Below are 22,132 nucleotides of genomic sequence, written 5' to 3' on the forward strand. Positions count from 1 at the left end.
AAGCTTTTGGGCAAACACTTAGATCCCAAATATAACACAAGATAATATAAGACCTTCAGGAGCATCAGAAAATACTACATCAGAGCCTGGGTGATAGAGTGTAACTCCAATGGCTGGAAATTGTGGCTCTCAGACAGGTGAGGAAAACACAATATTAGTTTCAATATAAACGGATTTGAGCGGCTTCAGCCCCTTTGACATTGTTCTTACATTGGAGAACGTGCATGAAATGGAAGGTGGATATCTGGCTGCCTGACTTCCTGCCATGGTGAACCAAGCAATCTTAGTCCACACCCTGCCCTCTGGCATCGTTGGCACTGGCTAGGTAAGCATCGTGAGCACCGTTGGCCGGAATAAGCAATAACTGTTCCATCATGGCGGTAGCGAAGCACGTGCCAGTGGTAGGTTTCTGTAGGAAGCCATAGCAGGTGAGCCTGGCAGATGACAGATCCCACGCGAGCTGAAAGCAGTGTTTGTCAGCACCCAGGAGTCCTGTCAATATTTAGTGTGACTGTACAGTAATGGTAGCTGAAGTAGAAAGGTGAAAAGCCCTGAAATCATGCCCTGGGGACAGACTCAAGAGGGAGACTCTGAGAAACTTGTTTTGATCCTGATTTTACTACAAGGTAGGTCTAGTCTGAGAAGCAAGTTTTCATGAGAACAAATTTTCATGAGAGTTGCACTTAATATTATTTGACACTCAGTGTTAGCCATGAGATTAACACATACACACACATACACATTTCCTGCTTTGTTTCCAGTGAGCATGGTGTCTGATTTATTGTGAGTACTTGGTAAATACTGGTTAAAAAAAATAAAAATAAAAAGATAGTCTATGCCATAGGAATAGTCTAGAGGTCATTGACTATTATGTCATTATCGTTTCCTACGTAAACCTGAGAAATTTGATTTGGAGCACAGCATCAGAATGAATATCAACAGTTATGAAGACGACTTACCCTTGACGTTTGCTTTGATGATCTGGAAGCCAGGAGCATAATTTGCAGCCTAACTATAATGTAAATGTCATTTTTCCTCCATGGTGTAAGACACTGGTTTGGAAAGGAGCAGAAATGGAGCAAAGTCAGTTAGGCAGTTGTGGCTGCAGTCCAGGTAGAAAACTTGGGAAGTCATTAACACCAATGGACTTTCAAGGGAGGAGGGAGAGATGAAGGGTCAAGGATAGCCCTTGAGCTTTTGGTCAAGTAACCCCAGATAATGTCATGTACCTTGGAAAGAGGTTAAGCAGAGGTTGAGTTGGAACGTTAATTTGGGTTATGTAGATTACAAGGTACTTGAGGTACTTGGGAGGTAGAAATGCCCTCTATATAGTTGATGATATAGATTAGAAATCACAGTAGAGGTGGCCTAGGGATGTATATGTGGGACTTCTCTGTTCAAGGTTTATATCTGCAAGAGTTTGAGTGGATTAGAATATTGGTGTGCTGGACTAGGAAGAGGTAAAATGAGGTCTGAGATATGTCTCTGAGGAACTCTCCATTCAAGACTTAAGAATGAAGGAAACCAAGAAAAATTTTCAGAAGGAATGGATGCCTGATATGTTTAAACTCAGCACTCGGAGACAGACACAGACAGATCTCTGAGTTTGAGGCCAGTCAGCTCTAAGTGGAGAATTCCAGTTGAGCCAAGGCTACAAGGTGAGACCCTTTCCAAAACAAAAACAAAATAAAAAAGGACTGAGCGGTAGTGTAAAGGGAACTGAGAATAAGGTGATAGTTCTGTAAGGCCGATGGGATTTAATAACAGTCTTCTTTGGCCCTCGTAGAGACAGAGCACAGTGTGAAACACAAATTCAATGCCAGTGGGAGTGGCACGGGGAAGTGTGTCGACATCAGGACAGTGAGCAAGAGGTGCTGTGTTCAGTCAGACTGAACATCTGCAGGTATGTGAAACTAAGGGAGACTTGTCTTTGGAAGAGAAATTTGGGTTTGTGTTTAAATGCTGACAGACAGGGAGGAGTGGCTGAAGATGAGATGGGACCAGCAAGCTCTTAAGAATGTGGAACAAGATGAGAAATGAATTTAGGCCACATGATTAGGATCAGGTGGAGCAATTACTGTCCCTTACAATGATGAGGGGAAGAAGAGGCATCACAGAGTTGGTAACAGGAATTTAAGGAGCTTTTTTTCTTCGATAGTTTCTTTTCTCTGTAAACCCACAGTGCATTGGTGGGAAGGCGATTGATACTACGAACGATCCAAAGTATGTAGAAGATGAAGTATCCACTCTAGAGAGCCCAGAGCAGTTGACTACATACTACACCCACTACAGAAGTACCCAAGGGCATTCGGGATTCAAGAGCATCAGTGCTGTTCTACATCTGCCTCAGCCAAGGGCACACAGTTGATGTGGATCCCATTTTGAACCACTGATGGAGAGTCAAGGATCCCTCCATCGATGCCGAAACCCTCCAGCTCCTTCCATAAAATGGGGTAATGTGTGCAAATAATCGATGTAGGTCCTGTCACTTCAGAACATCTCTAGCTGAATTAAGAGACCAAATACAATGGGAAGATGCTGAAAGTGGTTGTTACACTGGGCTGTTTAAGAGATAATGACAAGAAAAGATCAGAACATTTGACTATAGATTTGTTTTTGTTTGGGTTTTTATTTTTTGTTGTTGTTTTTGGGGAGGGGGTTGCAGAATATTTTGACCCACAGTTGATGGAATCGGTAGCCACATGCTATTTTGTGTGACTATTCTCCAGAGATCCAAGCGTTAAAAGAGGGAAGTGGCAAAACCTTTGAGAGGTGGGACCTTGTTGGAGGTCTTTAAATGACTGGAGATATTGCTTGAAGAGGACTAAGGAAAGCACTGTCTTCCTCCTATTCTTTGGATCTTGAGGTGAATGGTTTCCTCTGTCATGTGCACCTGCCAGAGACCCAAAGTCGTAGAACTATGGTCTGCAACCCTTCAGAACCGTGAGCCAAAACAAACCATTTCTCTTTATAAGTTGATTACCTCACATATTTTGTAATAGGGACAGAAAAGTGATAAGTACCATGCAAAACCCATGAATCCAGAGGTGTGACAGTGTTTTAGTATGGAGACTTTTAGTAAAATGGGAGGGATTGTCAGTAGAGAGGCAAAGTTTAAGACAATAGGAATAACTGATAGACAGAACTCTTAAGAGTTTAATCAAGTGTCTGGGACAAAGCATGGAAAAGAAGAAAGGAGGAAAGAGAAGTCTTGGACAGTAGAAGGATTATGCCTTTTCACTGAAGATCATCACTCTTCATAGGATAGAAGAAAAGGAGGTAATGATAGATACTAAAGCCAGTAACATTGATAGTTTAATCTACGAAAAATTCTCTCTCTCTCAAAACTGTGCGTAACAAACTTGGAAAGGTGTTGAAAACAGTAATAATCAAATGTTGAGTTATTACCATGTGCCCAATGTTCAGTGTGCTAATTCATTTTTACTGTAACTCAAGTGGCAGGTCTATTCTACTGATATTTCATAGAGCTCAGACAATAGATAAATAGCTTGCCCAAGGATACACAGACGTTATGTGATAGTTTACACTAGAGCTGTTTACATTTCACTTAGGACGGGGTGGGTAAGTTACATGAAAGTTACCATGATTAATACACTTGTCTTTTTTATTGCTATGAAATAATACCAGAGACCAGACAATGTATAAAGAATACAGATTTATTTGGCTCGTGGTTCCTGAGGCCTAGAAATCCTGGAGCGTAGCATGGAGATCCGCTTAGCATCTGGTGAAGCTCTTTTTGCTGCATTACAACATGGTGGAGGGTATCACGGGTTAGAAGCTATGACAGTGGAGGAGAGTGAACCGAGACAGGGATGTAGCTAGAGGTGGCACTTTTGTAGCAAAGCCACTCCCACGGTCCCTAAGCCGTCCCCTGAGAACCAGCTTAATCCACGGAGGAGGGTTTCCCCTTTATGACCTCTCAGACACGGCCACTTTGGGGATTAGAGTTCCAGCATATATGATTTTGGGGTACACGTTCAGAAAGGAGCAATCTGTCTCACATGTGAGACTGTCGTCACCCCACTTCAGCGAGCCTCTTCTGCCCACCTCCACTTCCATGCCGGCAGATGTGTGGCCAGTGGTTGGTAACTGTGAAAGTAACTGATTAACTGTTGACTGGAATTTTTTTTTTTTTTCAATTTCTTGTTGGAGAAATGTAGAGAAGACATTGATAATGCAGGGTGTCATTAGTAAAAGCAGAAGAATGAGAAGAGGGGTCAGGAAGGGGTACCCACTTCATGTGGCGTTTTCAGTGGCTCAGGGGTTGGAGGCATTGAGTTGTTCCTTACGTTTTTTTTTTTTTTTTTTGTTTTTTTTTTTTTTGAGGTCTACCATATCCGACTGAGGAAGAAGCAAAGGCCACCCTTTTCAGCTCTAAGAAGATCTAGTTCCTGGGATGCGCAGGTGAGCTTTACCTTGATTGGTGGGCAACCAGCCAAGAGGTCTGGGGCCAATCTTGATTGGCCAGAGGCTTAGGGACTTTTCCAAGTAGCAGTGATGTCACTGGCCCAGCCAGATGTTGAGGCTGATGCTGATTGGCTGCCCTTTCCCCGTGGTTTCTCTTTTTAGAAACCGAAACCAAAACTGAAACTCAAGCCTCGTCAGGTAAAGTTAAGGGTAAAGTCTGAGGCGTAGACTTGCCACGTGGTGGGTCATCTGGAATTAAACCGTCTTATTCCCCCCGGCAATTGGTTCATCTGGATCTTTGAGATGTAGGTAAGGGCAGGTATTACTGTTTTAGAATCATTAGCTGCATTGTGGAAATACGTTCCATGACAAACTTAACCAGGGAATTAAAATGAGACTTGTTGCTTTTAGTCTAAAAGGAGATAAAGTAAGCAGTTAATTATGACTCAGGAGGCTTTATAAATGTGAACACAATGAACAAATTATATAAAGCGTTAGATACAGATTTATAGCATTTTAAAATATTTTTTTAGAGTGTACGGAAATCAGGAAGAAAAGATTGTTAAAAGCTGGGAAGTAGGGCCTTAAGAGTTCAGTGATATTTTGAGAGCCTCGGTTTAGAACGTGGCTTGGAGACCTGCGGGGTGGGGGAGGGGCAAGCATCTCTGAGACCCCAGCCATGGTGAACCTTCTCTATCCTAAAATCAACATGGCGCCCTGCCGTGTACCGTGTGCAGCCTCAGGGGCACAGCGAGACCAGGGTTGTGCGACCGGGGTGCCTGATGGCTGGATGGCTGTTCCAGCCTGGTTCCAAGCTCTCCGCGCTTGCGTGGCGAGGCGGAGTGGACTGAATGGATGTCTGCACCATTGGAAATGATCCTCTGTGCATAGCGCCGGAGTATTCAGTTACCTAACTTCGGGAAATTCAGTTACCTAACAGGGAAGGTTTAGAAGCTGGTTGTGTCTGAGTTTGCAGTTGCAGTTCCAGCGGAACTGTGAAAAGTGAAGTCTGGCTGGAGCGTCCCAGTTTTCCCAAGGGGACTCCAGTGTGAGTGTCTGCCTTGTCCCGGGTCTTTGGAGCAAATGGCAGGTAGCAGAATCCGAGTGGCTGTGAGCAGAGGGACAAGTGAGCAGTAAAGGCAGGGCAGAGCCTGGCGGTAGACTAGGAGGTGCCCCTTACCTTCAGCTGTGTTGTAATCCCAAGTAGGTCAGTGAGGGGGAACCCAGCGTCCATCTCGGCTGGATTCTGGGTGGAGGTCCCCGTAGTTCCCAAGACTGTTTCCAGGCCTCCAGAATGACTCTTTCACGTTCTTCAGTCTTGAAGAGGACATGCAAAAGCTTCTGGCAATCATCCCAGGTAGGTTGGTGGGTAAAAAGAATAGTTTCTAAAAGGCTAATTAAGTCTTTGGTGTCCTCAGAAAAGGAAGCGTTCTGAGACCTCCAATTATGATCAGCCAGGGCGAAGGGCAATAATGGTGGTGTTGATTCCCATGTTCATCAACTGGACCCACTGACCTAAGAGGCAAGATGGTGGACCAGTCCACCTCAGGAGTGGCCGCCTGTCTGCTTCGGTTCCCCTCTGCTGGTCCCTGAGGCTCTGCACCAGTCTCCGGAGGGGCCTCTGGAGGAGGCTGTGTGGGGTTCAGGGCTGGACCAGGCATAGGGAATGACTGGGGGCCCAGGGGTTAGTCTGTAAGGGGAAGGAGGATAGATGACATCCTCATCTGTTTCCCTTTGGAGAATCAGATATAGAGGGGCTGTTGGATTCCGTGGCTAGTCTGGAGTCACCAGGGCTTGGATTGCCAGGGTCTGGGCTTCTCCAGTAAAGGCAGGTTGGTTAGTAGGGAGAGGGAGAAAAGGTTTAACTCAGACAGGTGACATAGCTGTCACCAGGTTTTTCCAGACCACGATGTAAGGAACCAGGTCGGGGTGTCCTTGGGCCTTCTGAAAAACTCAGGCTTCAGTGGCCTGTATAGTAGGTAAATGAAAAATGAAAAGTCCCTCCTGCTGGCCAACCAACATTGAAGGCGAGCCACTCTGAGCTACAGTAGGTCATCATCTTGCCCTTTCTAACGTCTACCAAGAGATTGTGTGCTCGGACTCTAACTTCCTTGAAGTGAGCAAGGACCAGGTCGATAGGGGTCTGTCCTATGGTGTCCGTCAAAGTCAGGTACAAGACAACACAGAAAATAGTCGTGAACACACTAGACAGGAGTATCTGAGAGAAGTGCCCAAGTTGTGATTGAAAACAAAAATGAAAGTTATCACTTGGCGCTTCCCAAGCCTGGGGAAAAAGCAGGAGTCAGAAGTAGTCAGACGTGAAGCTCTCCGTCCTCACTCAGGGGCACTCTGTCCCCCTCTTCAGGGTCTGGAACATCTTCTAGACCCCCACAACCATGACCATCCTTCGTGTCCAGTCTTAGTATGGCCATGAAACAGACGTCTCAAGACTCCAAAACAAAAGTCAGGCAGAAACACAAATATAAGACAGAAAGAACATAGCGGCCGGTGTTGGACTCTTCAGGTCAGGGTCCTGGGCTTCCCAAATGAGCCCCCAACTATCATGCCCAGATCTTGAGACCCCCGAAAGACCACCAGGAACATGCATCCAATGGAAACACACAGGGTCTTTATTACAAGCTCAAGCTTGGGTTACAAACCATCCCTGGCGCTGCAGTTAGCAGAGTTGCCCCAAGGTCTAGGGGAACAGGGTTTGTAAAGGGAAAGACCACACGTGGGGAATTCCGAGCCTTGGTGTTACATGATTGGACAGGGGTTCTGTAAACAAGTTGACCTTTAAACTTATTGGGGTCAAGGCTAGTGGGCCAAACCGCAGGGGGAAGCTCAGTATCTAGAAAGAACATCTGGAACCAGGTGGGGCGCATGCCCTGGAGTCTGATTCGTTGGCCCCAGGTGCAGGGCCTCAGCTGTTCTTGTCAAAGCACAGTTTGTGGTTTTTGCTGGAACTGGGTAGGGGAGTAGGGTCACCTTGAAGAAAAAGGAGTCTGAAAAACAAGATGGAGCTACTTTTTGTTTTCTCAGGCAATGATATATGTGAGTACTGCAGATAACTGATGTATTGTAAATATATGGACATAGGGCCTGAGTAGTAATATTAATGGTTATTGTATTGTTACAGTCTGTGGACTTTAGGGTGGCCACAAAGTGTGTTCCTGGGGAATTAAAGCAGTTTGTAATACCAAAGAGAGAGATGTGGGAGAGATAAGGCATGGTAGAGATATTTGGCCTTGTGCATTTAAAAGTGGCCAAGTGAAAGAATCTAGTGAAACCATAAACGAGGCCACGAAGGGTGGTTGTGAGTTTCACCCAGAAGGGACAAACCATCATCCCCCAAAGTGGTTAGGCAGAGCATTATTTAATAGTTGATATGCAGAGGTTAAGGTCTGAAATAAAAGACCATATGATAAGGAAGTGGCATCAATATGATCAGAAACAGATATGAGGGCCTTTGAGGAACTTTGGTCCACTTCTGCTGCTGTGTCTATACCTAGGGGTAGACACAGTGGAATGTGTATTTTTATTGTGCCTGACGGTTGGCTGTGGTGAATACTAGAGTAAAGTTCACCAGTGATCCCTGTTTCCCATCTGGGGTGCTGTGGGTCCTTCATTAGAATGTAAAAGATTCCCAGTTCTGCATGAACGTTAGAACTCCCTTTTGAGTATGCACAGTGTCTCTTACAGGACCAGTAAGGGCAGCCTCCATGTCTCTGGCTAATGTGGATAGTAAGTTTCAGTTTCATTGTAGAGAAAGGAAGTATAGGGGACAGGAGTTCTAGAAATGGATTTGGGGGTTATAGGGATAGTTATGGGGTCCTCTGCTAATGCTGCCTGAACGAGAGAACTTGGGATGGTAGTAGTATTTTGAGACCCTTATATGTCAGGAGCTGGGATAGGTGGTGAGGAGATAAGACAGTGATAGGAGAACCAAAGGTTAACCTCTTTGATTCCCGTGTAAGGAGTTCAGCTGCAGCCAGAGCTCGCAATGTGCCTATCCTTGTATAGTGTGATCTAATTTTTTGGAAAGGTATTCAACGAGTACAAAGGAAGGTTGTGGTTGGATTCCTAGGCCATACCCTTCCTTCTCCATAACATAGAGAAAGAAGGGGCAAGTTAAGTCTGTAGGGCTGGGACTGTAGGAGAACCTGCTGAAGCCTACGAAAGGGCTTGGTAATGGGCACAAGAAGAGGTTCATGGGAGGGGCCGCAGGCCATCTCCTATAAGGGGCAAGCAAAGAGAGAGTGAGAGGGACTCCAAGAGCGTAAGAAACCAGCCATCCCTAAGAATGATAGAATCTCGTCCTTGGTGGTGGGGACTACAAGTGACTGAATTAGATGTTTTCTATCTAGGTAAATGGCCTTGTGTGTGGGGATAATATTTAGTCCCAGATAAGTAATCTAAGGTGTGGACAACTGGAACTTAGAGGAAGAGACCTAATTCCCCAGTTGGACAGAAAGTTTAATAAGGTAGAGGTGTCTGTCTTATTAATATGTATGATCAGACTGTAGAGGAGAAGATCATCTACATTTTGTATGAGCTTAGCGTTCGGAAGGAGCAAAGAGGATAAGTTAGAGCCTGGCCAAATAGATGGGGGTTGTCCTGGAACCCCTGGGGTAGCACAGTCCACGTGAGTTGGGTAGATTGATGAGTATCTGGGTCAGTCCGGGTGAAAGCAAATATATCTTGTGAGTGTGGGTCAAGAGGAATAGAGAAGAAGGCATTTTTGAGATCTAGGATAGAGAAATGAGTAGTGTGTGAGGGGATGGTAGAGAGAGGGGTATAGGGGTTAGGAACCATAGGGTGAAGAGGAACCACTGCAGAGTTAATAAGTTGAAGATCCTGAACCAAATGATGGGTTCTGTTGAGCTTTTCAATCACAAGCATGAGGGTGTTAAAGGGAGAAATGGGGCGTGAAGATTTTTTTCTTGAAAGGTCAGAGATGAGAGGCTTAAGTCCCCTGAGGCGTTGGAGAAAGAGTGAGTATTGAGCACCGTTGATATATTTATATATTTGGTGGGGTTTTGTAATTGAACAATGAGAGGAAGAGGACACTTGGCTATGGAGGCGTTTTGGGTGTCCTGTACCAGGGGCTTCACCTGGGAAGGTGGTAAAGGAAAAGGCGTGTCAGGTTGTGTGGTTTGAGGAAGAGCTGGCGAGGCTGGAGTCAAGCAGATGTGGGGAGCAAAGGAAATAGAGCACGGGGCAGGTTGGCATCACTAGGAAGGGGTGACTAAAGGGAACATCATTAAAAATGCAGCTGAGTGGTGAGGTGGTATGAAGCCAATAAGGCTGTCACCCTGCTACAACAACAGGGGAACAAGAAGGAGAAGTGGGTCCCCAAAACTTTGCCAGGACAGAAAAAGTGGCCCCGGTATCCAAAAGGAAGGAGATGGGTCACCCTGATACTGTGATGTCTGCCTGAGGCTCCCTGTCAGAAATAGTGGTGGTTGGATCAAGGGAGCCCAGGCTCTGTCAGTTGTCCACTGCCAAACCTAAGGGATTGGCTGGAGGGTCTTTTGGGGCTGATGCTTTCACACCTCAAGGGTCATAAGGACATTCAATAGCCCAATGTTCCTCTCGATGGCACCTTGGCATGGTCGGAGTGGCTTATTAGGCCTCGGGCCCAGTGTCCTCCCTGACCACACTTCCTGGAGGTTCTCTGGTTTTGAAAGGCCTGGGAACCTGAGGGGGGCTGAAAGACTTTAGATAGCATCAGGCATTTTTGCTTTGGGGCCTTCTCTTCTCTCCCATGGTATATTTCAAAGGCCACAGTTACGACTCCTGCCTGTGGAGTCAGGGATCCTTTCTCCGATCATGTAAGTCTGTCTCTAATATCAGGAAAACTCTGAGAGAAGAAGTAAGTCATAAGTGGTTGTCTTCCATCTGGACTCCCAGGATCCAGATTGGTATGTTGTAAAAGGGCCTTTGTAAGGTGCTTTAGGAATTATGACGTGTTCTCATGCTTGTCCTGTATGACCTCTCTGATTTTGTCATAATTTACTGCTTTAAGAGCAGGAGACAAATAAATATAAATGAATCCCTGGCTGGGATGCCCCCGGGGTATTGTAATTCCATGCAGGGTCCCAGCTGGGGACAGCCTCATTTCCCAATGGGGTGGGCAGAGTCAGTTTAATGGATTTCATCTGCATGTGACCTAGCCTGACCCCAGACTTGCCTGTGCTCCCCAGGAGAAGATGGTGAGGATCATATGGACGTCATGGAAAGTAAAGGTAGAAGAACCCTACTCTCTTTTCTATTTGAGATAGTTTGCTTAAGGAAAAGGGAACATGTACTCTGACTGAGCCATCCACCACAGCAACTTCCCAATATGGGAGCACCATGGCTGGTTTAGGCAAGGTATGGTGAGGTGAAGGAGCTCCTTAAGTGGAGCAGGAGCCAGTAACTGGAGGACTAGAGCTTACTGGCGTGCTAAAGGTGGGTGCGAGAGAGAGCTGATTTGGGCAACCTGTTGCAGAAGGGGGAGAAAGGGAAACTGGGCTTGGAGGAAAGGGAGTTGTGGGTTAGGCCTATAAGGGAGAGGTTCATTAGCCGGATCAAAAATAGTGGAGGAATCATCTTGTTCAGGCTTCATAGCCAAAAGGAACTGAGTGGGGGAACAGGAAGAACAGAGAGAAAGCTGGGAGCAGAGATGAGAGAAGGCTTGGACATAAGGGACCTCTTTCCGTTTCTCCAATCACTCACAGTATTTGTAAAGGTTCCAAATAATATCAGGATCTAGGGTGCCATTATGTGGCCATTTGGAATGATTGTCTAAGGGTATCGAGGCCAAACTCAGTTGCAAAGGTGAATAAATTTGGAGCCCTTCCAGTCAGGAGCCAGGTGAAGAGGCTGGAAGTTTCCCAAAAGGTATCTCAGGGGTGGATGAGAGGACATAGAGTAGGCTTGGGTGGCAGCTTTCCTCAGCTCCAGCCGTACAACTGGCTTAGGAGTTTTCTATCCAAGGTAAATGGCTTTGTGGGTTGGATTAATTCTTAGTCCCAAGCAGGTGACTTGATGGGTATGGTTATTAGGACCTTAGAAGGAAAGGCTCTGTAGCCCTGGCTGGACCAGAAATTTAGAAGAGGAGAGGCGGGGGAGTGAACCACTTCAACAAAGGAAAAAGAGTAATTCCAACAACTGGAGAGCCAGCAAACTTCACTGGAGCAATCAACAGAGGGATCTAAGGGAGCCACATGACTGGATATATTAGCAAACAAAAAATAAAAAGGGGGACGGAGACAAGGAGGGATGGGTGGCATTGTGACAGTGAGCTTGTATTCCTTTTTAAGCATGCTGGGCTTGGTGGGCCCCGTCACAGTGCGATTAGAGAGAATGCTACCGTTAACAAACAAAAAAGGTCTCAAGTCGAGGCAAGCAAGTCGGACGCAAAGGAGGCTGTTGGCAAAAGTCCAGGGCCAGGATAAATCAAAAGGTTCACCTGGAGCCGGATGATGCATACGGCCCCAAAGATTTGTTCCAGGGAGAGGCAACGGGACATTAGGAAGAAAGCATTCTGTCCAAATAATAGGAAAGTGAAGAGCAGTGGGATAAATGGCATTGTTGGAACAGGACGGAGCAAAAGACTCAGCTACATCATACTCCATGTGTGTCCAGTTGGGCTTTCCTGTCACCAGTCTCCAGCTATATAGGCTTCTAAATGTCCTGATGCCAGAGGCATTGAAGACATGATCAGCATGTCTCTGCATACTAACGGACACACAAGGGCCAGAGAGTACCAACAAAGAGTTGGCGGGAATAACAAAGCAGAGGGAACCAGAAAAGTTCCATGTACCACTAATTTTCTTAATTTCCATAAATGCCGGTGATGGGAGTCCGGAGCTGGAATTGGCGCTGTAGACATCGGGAAAGACATGAGCGTCCACAGATACCGGCATCAGGAGGGGAGGCATCGGCACAAACGCCCAAAGGTCCATATCAGTCTTCACCAGATGAATCAGATTTAGTAGGATCAGCAGGATCATCACTCGAGGCACGATCTTGTTCCTTGATGTAATCCACTTGTCGCACCAGTCTCTCTGGCAGCCATCGAGCAGCATCCTCATCCTGTGAGAAAACACAAACTGATCCTCGTCCCCATATCAAAACGGGGTCAGGTCCGTGCCATGAGTTATTTAAAGGATCCTTTTATTTGATCATGGCATAGTGGCATGCCGTTTCAGGGTGCCAAAAGCGTTCTGCTGCAGATTTTCCATGTTTATCCACGGTTAAAAAATTCAAAATAAAAAGCACATGATTTAATTGAGCTCTGGACGAATGTGGGGGACACAGTATTTTTTGCAGATACATCTTAATGGTAGCACGGGCACGTTCTACCATTCCTTGTCCCATAGGATGCCTGCTCCAATTGGGAAAAAATGGCCTTCCACTTACATCATTCGTTATATGGATGATATCTTCTCAGCTTCTCCCGTAGCCCAGGATTACGGTTTGTCATGCAGATTTATCTGAGGCTCTATCCCAAGCAGGGCTAAAGATTGCTCCAGAAAATGTACAAACGAGAGATCCTTATAGTTTCCCGGGCTTTAATCTGTTTAATGTCTAGTTTACAGCAAACATGTTTAATGTTTAGTTTACGGCAAAAAGTTTGAAGAGGCTTGCTGGTGTAACCAGCCCATTGTCAGTTTTTATCTGATCTAGTACACCAAGGACAGCAAAAGTGGCTAGACATGGCATGCAGCCTCTCCAGAATGCAGGGTAGCGAAAATATATCCTGTGCAAGTATCCATAGTAACGTGGATATATTTTAAGTTTCCAAACTCCATACAATGGGTCACATCCATCTGCCATAGCTGACCTGGGGTCAGCCCACGGGGATTAACCCCGAGATGAGGCACCGAGAGGAAGACATCACAACTATTACATTTTTTAACAATTTCTCTGGCTTGTTCTTTGGTAAGGTCATAAGTCAAATGTAAGGAGTGACTGTTAAGATGATGCAATTCATGAGCCAATTGAGTCTGTATGGGTGTTTCCTGAGCCAAAGCCACCAAGGCTTCATCAGTAGTCTGGTTACCTAGAGCAAGAGGCCCAGGAAGGCCAAAATGGCCTCCAACATGAAGAATAGCAAAAGGATTATGGCGAGCCTGAATATGTTCTCTGAGTTGATTAAACATTTGACTAGCTCGGGTGGTCAGCAAAATTTGACCTGCTGTCTCAAGTTTAGGAATGGCTTGAGCAATACATGCACTGTTGGCAAACAGATAAAAGGGCTCAGAAAAATGTAAAACTGTATGAACAGCTTCCAGCTCCGCAAGTTGAGCTGATAACCCTGGAACTTGAAAACAATTTTTTGCCAGTCGACAGTATAACCAGCTCTTCCTTTAGCATTCCCATCAAAGAAGATGGAGCAAATATTAGTCAAGGGCTTATTTTTTACAGTGGTAGGGAAGACACACTATTATGTAAGGTAAAAAATTGAATAATCTTATTAGAAGGATAATGATTATCTAGCTGTCCTGAAAACCCAGTCAAGGAAGCAACCAGTCATCTGAATTTGCATAAAGCCAATTAGTCTGAGCCTTACTATGTGGGGTAATAATTTTATTTGGCTCTGTTCCAAAACAAGCCCTTGCTTGGGTATGTCCTGCCACAATGACTTGCGTATTGGCTTCATAATATGGCAAAGTTACTTTACTGGGACTAGCAGATAAATGAACCCAGAGTAGAGGATTGGACTGCCACAACAATCTAGTTGGAGCCAACTGTGTTTGAAAAATGAGTAATAGCAGGGGAGCATCTGGATCCCAATAAGTAACAAATTGTTTCTCTAAAATTTGTTCTGCTAAAAACAAGGCATCTCTGGCTTCAGGAGAAAGACCTCGGGGGGAAGTTGGAGCTGCATCCCCTTTAAGAATATTAAACAATGGCATAACTTGTCCGGTGGTTAATTTTAAATAGGGCCAAAGCCAATTTATGTCTCCCAATAATTTTTGAAAATCATTGAGGTTTTTTAAATTATCTTTTCTGGTTTGTACTTTCTGATGCTTAATAGCCTGAGGAAACAGATTAAAGCCCGGGAAACTACCGGGATCTCTCGTTTGTACATTTTCTGGAGCAATCTTTAGCCCTTGGAATAGAGCCTCAGATAAATCAGCATGACAAACCCTAACGTCCTGGGCTACGAGAGAAGCTGAGAGGATATCATCCATATAACAAATGATGTAAATGGAAGGCCATTTTTTCCCAATTGGAGCAGTGGCGTTGGCCACAAATTGTTGACAGAGTAGGGCTGTTGGCCATGCCCTGGGGCAGTACTCTCCATTGATGGCGCTTCATGGGTTCCCTAAAATAATGGAAGGGAGGCTAAACGCAAATCGATGGCAATCTTCAGGATGTAAAGGTATCTTTTAAAGCTAAGATATTCTGATAAGTATCTTGAGGAATGCCAGTAGGGGAGGGGAGCCCTGGTTGCAGTGCTCCCGTAATAATCATGGTCTCATTTACTTTTCTTTGGTCTTGTAGTAATCTAAATTTGCTAGATTTCTTTGTAATTACAAAGATGGGGGTGTTCCAGGGTGAGTTAGAAGGAACGATGTGTCCCACCTGAAGTTGATCTTTGACTAGTCATGTACAGCCTGCAGCCTTTCAGAAGTAAGGGGCCACTGGTCAACCCGCACGGGATCGTGGGAAATCCAATCAATTTTTTCTGTGTGGGTGGCAGGCTCTGTAGTCACCCGCGACCACCAATAGTGACCGCCTGCACAAGGGGCTGGGAATTAAAGGAGACGGAGAACACGAAGAGGTGATGCCAAGAGAGTGCTCTGATCAAGGCGCCATCTTTATTACAGAGTAAATCACTTATATAGGTTTCCAAGTGAACATATCCAAGCCAAACAGGAGGCTTAACCAGGCCAAACAGGAGGCTTAACCAGGCCAAACAGGAGGCTTAACCAGGCCAAACAGGAGGCTTAACCAGGCCAAACAGGAGGCTTAACCAGGCCAAACAGGAGGCTTAACCAGGCAAAACAGGAGGCTTAACCAGGCCAAACAGGAAACTTAACCAGGCAAAACAGGAGGCTTAACCAGGCCAAACAGGAGGCTTAACCAGGCCAAACAGGAAACTTAACCAGGCAAAACAGGAGGCTTAACCAGGCAAAACAGGAGGCTTAACCAGGCCAAACAGGAGGCTTAACCAGGCCAAACAGGAGGCTTAACCAGGCCAAACAGGAGGTTTAACCAGGCCAAACAGGAGGCTTAACCAGGCAAAACAGGAGGCTTAACCAGGCCAAACAGGAAACTTAACCAGGCCAAACAGGAAACTTAACCAGGCCAAACAGGAAGCTTAACCAGGCAAAACAGGAGGCTTAACCAGGCAAAACAGGAGGCTTAACCAGGCAAAACAGGAGGCTTAACCAGGCAAAACAGGAGGCTTAACCAAGCAAAACAGGAGGTGTCTGCTGAAAACAACAAGAATATCGAGCCAGCACGACTTGCACACTTGTGACCATCTCAGGTCCAATGGAATGGCTACCTCAAGGCTCCAGTGGCCCCTGTTAAAAAGCCTCTAGGCCCTTTCTTCCATTGTTTTCCTTAACAGTAATTGGCAAAGGAATGCTTTGAGTCTTTTCCTATTCCTCGTCCAGGAAGATGCCCTTGTATGCATTTGTAATGTAACTGCATCACTAGGTGTAATGTTATGGGACATATTAAATAATGATGATTAGGCATACAGCAGATCTTTTATATGAAAGAGGTTTATTAGATGGATATGAAGAGGGGGAGAAAAGGGAGAGCAGGACATGATGGGGAAAAAAAGAGAGGGGGGTGCCCCAATAGAGAAAGGGGAGAGGGCCAAGAGAGGCCAAGAGAAGGGGAAGAGGGCAAGAGAGACCAGAGAAGGACCACATGGCTGGCTGGTCCCTTTAAGGGGGAAGGTAACCACACCTTCCAGGTGTGGCCACCTGGCCAGCGACACAATTAGGCAGAAAGCCTAGTGGTGAAACTGGATCATGGGTATCACACAGCAGGAGAAGCAGCAACAGCATTTATTAATTTAGAAACTGGAAAGACATAGGCAGTTAGATGTACATTTTAAACCAACTTAATTTGAATAGATATTTATAACTTTGAAATTTCATTATTATATTGTAAGACCTGGGGTCTCACAGCTCAGGAGTTTAAGATCACACCCTTCCCAGAAACTCCCCCAGACCAAGACTCGTTGCAAAAGCAAGAGGTTTATTAACCATTGCGCAATGGGGTCACCCCTGCCAGTCAGCAAAGAGTGGCACCCGGAGACAAAGGCCTTTAGGTTTTTAAAAGAAAAATTGCGGGAGATTTGAAGTTGCAGTCTTGGCAGTTTAGGATTGGATGAGGAAGCTATAAAGTAAGATAATTGGTTAGTCTTAGGTGCTCAAGCTTGGCCAGTCCTGCCAAGTGTGGATGCAGCTGCAATTGAAGGTGGGGGTGGTTAGCTCATCCTTGAAGATTAGGGGCTGCGGACTTTTGGCTGCAGGTCAAAAGCTACTCAGAAGTCTGGGTTCGTTGCTAAGAAATGCTATCTCAAAGACAAGGGTCTGGTCCTTTTTTTTTCTGAGTGAAGGTCATTGCTTGCTTGCCTTTTTTTATATCTGTCCTCATAGATAGGGTCACATTTCTCCATTCTCTAGAAAGGTACTAAGAGGCTTTAGCTTAACCTGAACCTAAAACTCAAAGCTATAAGCTTTAGAAGACATACAGGTTACAAAGTTAGTCTTAACACTTTCAATATAGAATTTATTTTGAAGCAGGGTTGAAGCATATAAGTAGTAAAAACGTTACTTTGAATTTTTATAAAAATCCATACCAATTTAAAATGAGGCTCATTGTCCTAGTCTAAAAGAAGATAAAATAAGTTAGTTATGATTAAGGAAATCTTGTAAATGCAATGAGAAGATTATATAAATCATTAGAAAAGGAATTTAAAACATATATATTTTAGGAGCAGAGTGTACAGAAATCAGGAAGAAAAGATTTTTTTTTTTAAAGCTTGGAAATAGCCTCTTAGGGGCCAGAAATATTGAAAACCAGAGTACAGAACAAAAGCAGCTTGGAATGCTGCAGGAATGAGGGAGGGAGAGCACATGGCAAGATGGAGCCCAATTGCCCTGAGTCAAAATGGTGGCAAAGTCACGTGGAGTCAATAGTGAAGCTATGGTTCCACCCATTTCCTCCCAAAACCAACATGGTGGTTATCGTCTCGCGGGAGATTTAAAATCTTGCTCAAGGGAGCTCGGGCAGCTGTGCCTCAAGCAGTGCGCCAAGCAGATTTTCTCAAGCCGATTTTGGCAGTCCCCAGGGTTGAGAACGTTGGCAGTGAACAAGTCCAAGCGGTGGGTAGTGGCCAAGGGACTGCCATGGGTCTGCGGTCCAGGCGGTACGGTAGTCACTGCAGGGAGCCGGGGCCTGTTGGACCACAGTGGGCAGTGGAACCCTGGCAGGCCGCAGGCAAATGTGCCCTGTGCGATAAGATAGTTGAAGAAAAGTAAAGATTTTTAGACATACATATCTAGAGCAGAGGGAGATCTGTTGCACAGATACATTTTGTCCCAGAGTTATTCAAAAGGGTTTGGCAATGCCAGGGGACCCATCCAAGTCATGGCACCAAATGTTATGGGACATATTAAATAATAATGATTAGGCATACAGCAGATCTTTTATATGAAAGAGGTTTATTAGATGGATATGAAGAGAGGGAGAGGAGGAAAGGAGGACATGATAGGGGGAAAGAGAAAGGGGGGCACCCTGATAGGGAAAGGGGAGAGGGCCAAGAGAGGCCAAGAGAAGGAAAGAGGGCAAGTGAGATCAAGAGAAGGACCACATGGCCGGCTGGTCCCTTCAAGAGGGAAGGTAACCACGCCTTCCAGGTGTGGTCATCTGCCAGCGATGATGACATCATAAGTTGCTAGGCAACTCAGGAGCAGATTTAGTTCCAAAATCCTAACACTGGGTGAACACATCATAACCCCCATCTATGCTAATGTGTCTCCGCCCCACAAATTAACAGGAATGCCGGGGATAATGAAAGGCCTAATATATCCTGAATTGCCTTCGGCTTCCACCAAGAAAGCAATTCAGAACTTTGTTCCGTATTTTGTGAATGTCCTGTCCCTTGCAAGTGGCTTAGCGTATGTAGGCCGGGAAGCAGGCCAGGCCTCCTGGGCTAAAATGGGTACATCTGCCCCAGTATCCATTAAATTTCTTTTCCTTTTTCCACAAATCTAGATTTTGTCTATCCTTGGAGATTTGTTGAACCCAGTAAACTCCAGTAGATCCAAAACCCTTAGGGCCTCTTTCAGGCTTAGCAACAGTAGTTTTCAAGGGCAGCATGGCGATCAATAATAACAGCAATTCTCCTATGTGCAGGAATGACTGGAATTCCATTAGGGGAAGCAGCCATGATCCTAATTTCCCCCTGATAGTCAGAATCTATGACTCCTGGATGTATTTGTAGTCCCTTGATGGTGGCACTGCTTTGCCCAATAAGTCCTAATGAGTTTTTTGGTAGGGGTCCACAAATTCCTGTAGGAAGAATTTGGACTCCCATTTCAGGTGTTAATACTGTGTAGGTGGTGGAACTGAGGTCCAGTCCTGCACTTCCTGGGGTTGCTCTGATAAGGGAAGAAAGGGGTTTGAGGTGGTCTGAGGTACAAACTTCATCGCCCCGTATACCTGATGCTGGGAATTGCGGGCCTGGCTGGCCCCATTTCCCGTTGGCTTTGTCCCTGGCCTAGGATGGGCTGTCCATCTTTGTCAAATTTAGATTTACACTCATTGGCCCAATGTTTTCCTCGCTTACATTTGGGGCATAACCCTGGAGAGCGAGGCTGAGGCTGCATGGAGGGACAATTTCTTTTAAGATGTCCAGGTTGTCCACAATTAAAACAGCCCCCCTTTTGTCCTTTTGCATAAACATTTCCTGGACCATGAGGCCTTTTAAAGCAGCAGCCATAGCCAATCCTTGCTGGTAAGGTGGTCCAATGTCCGCACAAAGGCGAATATAACCAGATGGATCGGTCTTAGCTCCATAGGGCTGAATTGCCACCTTACAGGCAGAATTAGCATTTTCTTTTAATTGTTTATTATTATTAATCACATTTTATTAATTCTGTATCCAAGCTGTATCCCACTTCCTTATTCCCTCCCAATCCCACCCTCCCTCCCTCAGCTTCTCCCTGCTCCTTTTTAAGACCACGGATTGGGGAGGACCTCCACCCCTTTTGTCTGGCCCTGTTTCATCAGGTATCTTCAGGGCTGGCTGCAAAGTCCTCCTCTGTGGCCTAGAAGGACTGCTCCTCCCTTGGGGGATGGGGAGGTCAAAGAGCCTGCCATTGAGTTCCTGTCAGAGATAGTCCCTGTTCCCTTACTATGGGAAACCAATTGGTTATAGAGCTACCATGAGCTTTGTCTGAGTAAAGGTTCTAGGTTATATCCATACATGGTCCTTGGTTGGAGAAACAGTTTCAGAAAAAAACCCTGTGCCCAGATATGTATGGTCCTTGTGGAGCTCCTATCCTTTCCCCATCATACTAACTCCCCTTCTGCCAAAGGTTTGGTTATGAGGCTTAGTATCTGTTTTGAAATGCTGCTTGGTAGGGTCTTTCAGATGTCTTCTGCGGTAGACTCCTGTCATACGTCCAATGCACATCTCATTTGTCTAAGTGAGGATTGATCATCTTACCTCGTGTCTGCTTTCTTGATTATCTTCTTTAGGTGTATAGACTTCATTATGTTTATCATATCTTGTAGGTCTATATAAGCAAGTATATACCATGTTTGTCTTTTTCCTTCTGGGATACTTCACTCAGGATGATCTTTTCTAGGTCCCACCATTTGCCTGTAAATTTCATGATTTCCTCATTTTTGATTGCTGAGTAGTATTCCATTGTGTAAAAATACCACAATTTCTGTATCCATTCTTCCGTTGATGGACATCTGGGTTGTTTCCAGGTTCTGGCTATTACGAATAAAGCTGCTACAAACATGGTTGAGCAAATGTCCTTGTTGTGTACTTCAGCAAATTTTGGGTATATACCTAGCAGTGGTATAGCTGGGTCTTGAGGAAGCGTTATTCCTAATTGTCTGAGTAAGCGCCAGATTGACTTCCAAAGTGGTTGTACCAGTTTACATTCCCACCAGCAATGGAGGAGGGTTCCCCTTTCTCCACAACCTCTCCAGCATGTGTTGTCACTTGAGTTTTTCATCTTGGCCAGTCTGATGGGTGTAAGGTGAAATCTCAGGGTCGTTTTGATTTGCATTTCCCTAATGGCTAATGAGGTTGAGCATTTCTTTAAGTGTTTTTTGGCCATTTGATACCCTCTATCAAGAATTCTCTGTTTAGCTCTGTTCCCCATTTTTTAATTGGATTACTTGGTTTGTTGCTTTTCAGCTTCTTTAGTTCTTTATATATACTGGATATTAGCCCTCTGTCAGATAAAGGGTTGGTGAAGATTCTTTCCCAATCTGTAGGCAGTCGTTTTGTTTTGATGACAGTGTCCTTTGCTTTACAGAAGCTTTTCAGTTTCATGAGGTCCCATTGATTGATTGTTGCTCTTAGAGCCTGTGCTGTTGGTGTTCTGCTCAGGAAGTTGTCCCCTGTGCCAATGAGTTCTAGGCTGTTCCCCACTTTTTTTTTTTTTAACCGATTTAGAGTATCTGGATTCATGTTGAGGTCTTTGATCCACTTGGACTTTAGTTTTGTGCAGGGTGATAAATATGTATCTATTTTCAGTTTTCTGCATGTAGACATCCAGTTGGACCAGCACCATTTGTTGAAGATGCTGTCTTTTTTCCATTGAATGGATTTGGCTGCTTTGTCAAAAATCAAGTATTCATAGGTGTGTGGGTTTATTTCTGGGTCTTCTATTCGGTTCCATTGATCCTCCTTTCTGTTTCTATGCCAATACCATGCAGTTTTTATTACTATTGCTCTGTAGTACAGCTTGAGATCGGGGATGGAGATACCTCCAGATGATCTGTTGTTGTACAGGATCGTTTTGGAGATTCTGGGTTTTTTGTTTCTCCATATGAAGCTGAGAATTTTTTTTCAAGGTCTGTAATGAATTGAATTGGTATATTGATGGGAATTGCGTTGAATCTGTAGATTGCTTTTGGCAGGATGGCCATTTTCAAAATGTTAATCCTACCAATCCATGAGCACGGGAGATCTTTCCATCTTCTGATATCTTCTTCAATTTCTTTCTTCAGAGACTTGAAGTTTTTCTCAAACAGGTCTTTCACTTGCTTGGTTAGTGTCACCCCAAGGTACTTTATGTGGTTAGTGGCTATTGTGAAGGGTATTGTTTCTCTTATTTCTTTCTTGGCCCTTTTGTCGTTGGTATACAGGAGGGCTTCTGATTTTTTTGAGTTGATTTTGTATCCTGCCACTTTGCTGAAGGTGTTTATCAGCTGGAGGAGTTCTCTGGTTGAATTTTTGGGGTCGCTCATGTATACTATCATATCATCTGTGAATAGTGATACTTTGACCTCTTCCTTTCTGATTTGTATCCCCTTGATCTCTTTTAGTTGACTTATTGCTCTGGCTAGGACTTCAAGTACTATGTTGAAGAGGTATGGAGAGTGGGCAGCCTTGTCTTGTCCCTGATTTCAGTGGGATTGATTTAAGTTTCTCTCCATTGAGTTTGATGTTGGCTATAGGCTTGCTGTATATTGCCTTTACTATGTTTAG

The 22,132-nt window shown here is 44.9% G+C and overlaps 1 long non-coding RNA gene across 1 annotated transcript in view; it reads left to right on the forward strand.

The window, feature by feature from the left end:
• The first annotated feature begins 4,605 nt into the window (after nt 1–4,605).
• Nucleotides 4,606–22,132, forward strand: part of LOC132656973 (uncharacterized) — a 35,605-nt gene continuing 18,078 nt past the window's right edge. The window contains exons 1-2 of the long non-coding RNA XR_009594812.1: nt 4,606–4,737; nt 5,636–5,785. This is a non-coding gene — a long non-coding RNA (uncharacterized LOC132656973). The remainder of the gene's footprint in view (nt 4,738–5,635; nt 5,786–22,132) is intronic.

This window comes from Meriones unguiculatus, chromosome 10, assembly GCF_030254825.1.
Source record: "Meriones unguiculatus strain TT.TT164.6M chromosome 10, Bangor_MerUng_6.1, whole genome shotgun sequence".
NCBI classification, from domain to species: domain Eukaryota; kingdom Metazoa; phylum Chordata; class Mammalia; order Rodentia; family Muridae; genus Meriones; species Meriones unguiculatus.